Here is a 3,081-nt window from a genome sequence, read left to right on the forward strand (position 1 = left end):
AGTGACACACAGACTAGCAGGGGATAGGTTGCTTATCCCTTGGGTTCTGCCAATTGCCTCTTCACTTAGGAGGACTTTGCATATGTACAGGGACAAGATTTAAACATACACAAACATTGCCTCTTAAGGAGGACTTCAGACAGTTGCCTGGCCAAGTAACAGGCCAGGTCTTCCAGACTACATGAAGAAGAAGGGATTATACCTCAAAGCAAGTTGCTATTAAAGCAAAGCAAAACAAGTTCAAAGAACTAAGCAACTAATGGTACCTGAAATAGTCAAACAGATTAGTACACAATTCAAAAGCAAAACAAAGGGAAACAGACATCAATAGTTAATCAGAAGCAAATGGATGTGCAAGGCACAAGGCTTAAGGCATGTGAGCCAAGCTCCTTGATTCTGAAGAAATGGATGAAACAGTGGTTGTTTTGTGATGCCTTGCTGAGACAGATGCACTAACAGCTCCCCACAGTTGAATGGTGAAGTTGGTTTGGCTTGGAACAACTTGAAACAGCTTCAATCGAACTTTGCCATTAATGGTGCTTTGCAAAAACAGTCGGGCAAATGAGCTTACAGTTGTGGAAACAATGTTGCAATGAGCTCACAATGATGCTTGGATGATGAAACAACAAGGGCAAGGTCGGGTTCTTTGAGGTTTTTGGCAGAAATTTCAAGATGGGAGAGAAATGGATCTTGAGAGCAAGTGATATTTTTTATGTTTGTGTGGCTGCTAGGGCTACCAAATGATCAGAAAAATGGTATATATTGTCTGTTTAACCTTTAATCCATGTATGCTAATCATGTTTTGCTTAAATGAATCAATTTGCTAATGTTGCCACATTGGTCCAAATGGTGGGGTATGATGGTAGGAGCACGAATTTTGGGCCTTGCACAAGTCACAAATATCATTTTAAATCATTCCCAATTGGCCATTTTGATGGAAAATGCTTAATTCAAAAATCCAATTTTGCACCACACTTGAAAATAATCATGTAAGTTCAAAAAGGGCCATTTTGATCCATAGAGTTTTGGTACATGAAAGTTGCATTTTTGGAAAGAGGAGGTTAAATATGACTTGTTGGAAAAAACCTCATCAAATTTGGCCAAATGGTTTGAGAGATATGGCCTTTTGAAGTTCAAGAATTTTGAAAATGAATTGATCATATCTTGCCAACCATACATGGGAATTGAGAGTTCTTGGACTTTTTGGAAATGGGAGAACAAGATCTTCAACTTTCATGTTGGGAAAAAATTCATTTGAAGCTTGTATCATGATGTAAGCTTAGGCTCAAGAAGTTTCCATTTTTGGCAGTTAAAATTACAGGTCCAGTTTCTATTTTTGGAAATTTCTGATTTGGCTTCAAATTCTTCAATGATGATGTTTGCCATGATATATGAGGCCTATTTGGACATGAATAAGCTCTCTCAAACCAAATCCATCCATCAAAACCATAAAATCAATCACAGTTGACCAAGTTTGACTTTTTAGGGTTTCTGACTGATTGTGCATTGACTGATGACCTTTGAGCATCCAATCTTTGACCTAAACACTTCAAATGGATCCCCAAGTCATGTGAACATGTTGGACCAACCCTAGGGCCTTGGCTCAGTGAAAATTGTACTTGCTTGCTTGACTGACTGATCTCCTGACCAGTTTGACCTAATTCTGACTGATGATCTTGCACTTGAGGCAAAAGGGACAATGCAATGCTATGCAGTGGACCATGTTATGTTATGACCTAATATGAGAATGTATGTACAATGATGGGTGCAAATTTGAGGTGCTACACATGCGAAATCGGAGTCGAAAATACGGTGAATTTCAGTGTTATCAAACTCTCCCACACTTAAACCTTTGCTTGTCCTCAAGCAAAACATTAAAAAGCTCATAAAAGAAGAACCGGTGTAAACGAGTGCTTCAGGTTAAAAGATTTCTAAGTTCAAGTTGGGATGCAGTGATAGGTACTAACTGAGTGAACTAAGGGCATCATGATGACTCTAATCCGCAATAAACTTCATTCCTATATTAACCAACCCATATTATCCCACAATATCTAGGCCTGCCTCTTCATCTCTTTTTGTGTCCTTTTCATTCAGGCGCAATCACATTAAGCCCATTATCCGTACATGTTTCATAGTAGAGTGACCTGTTAGTGATTATGACCTAAACATGGGGTTTCTGGCACATAAATCTGTGTAAACCCTTTTATTTGACCCAACTGTAGTTGTGGGGGATCAGATCGTAATCCGCCCTACCGAGTTCAGTGCCAGATACCTCTGAACCAACTAACAGCGGGTAAGTTTTTCTTTTTCTTTTTGTAGCAAATTTTTACAACTCTTTGGTTTAAATGACTTTGTGAGGGTCACCTATACCAGAGTTGCCTTTTTGCTTTCTTTTATTTTTTTGTTTTGCTGGATCATTCACTTATTTGCATCGGTCCCCTACGTAGAGGATGCGTAGGCCGGAGCTGACTGCTGAGATAAACTACTGAGGACTTATATTGAAATGATGATTAAGGCCATGGTATATGGGGTTTCGGGAATGATTCCTATATTTACGAAGTCTATGGTGCTAAAATAATACTGATGTTTCGCAAAGTTCTCCCAAGTCACTACATCCTTACTCGAAACCTGTCTTTAAAACCTGAAAACTTTCGGAATAACACTGTTTTCTTTTGGAAAAAAATTTCGGTGGGGCTAAAGGTATGGGGAGATTAGATTGTACTAAAGATACACTATATTTGGTGACTCGTCAGACTCATGCATTATTTAAGACACTTAAACTAAAAGCAAAATAAACAACTAAAAGGCAATAAAAATAAGAAAACTATCTAAAAACAGCAAAGAAAAGCGATAAAGAGAAGACGAGAAAAGCAATAAAGAAAAGACGATAGAGTCTCCTCCCACACTTAAATCAAACATTGTCCCCAATGTTTCGAAATAAGATAAGGGAAGAGTTACCTGACAACCTACTCTTGACCACTAATGCCCTCGCCATCCTGAGGTGGACGACGGGATCGGGTACGACGGTCTCTCTGATCCATCCTCGCCTGCAAGGCATCCTGAGCGGTCCTCACCTCTCGA

This window comes from Lathyrus oleraceus, chromosome 2, assembly GCF_024323335.1.
Source record: "Lathyrus oleraceus cultivar Zhongwan6 chromosome 2, CAAS_Psat_ZW6_1.0, whole genome shotgun sequence".
NCBI classification, from domain to species: Eukaryota; Viridiplantae; Streptophyta; class Magnoliopsida; order Fabales; family Fabaceae; genus Lathyrus; species Lathyrus oleraceus.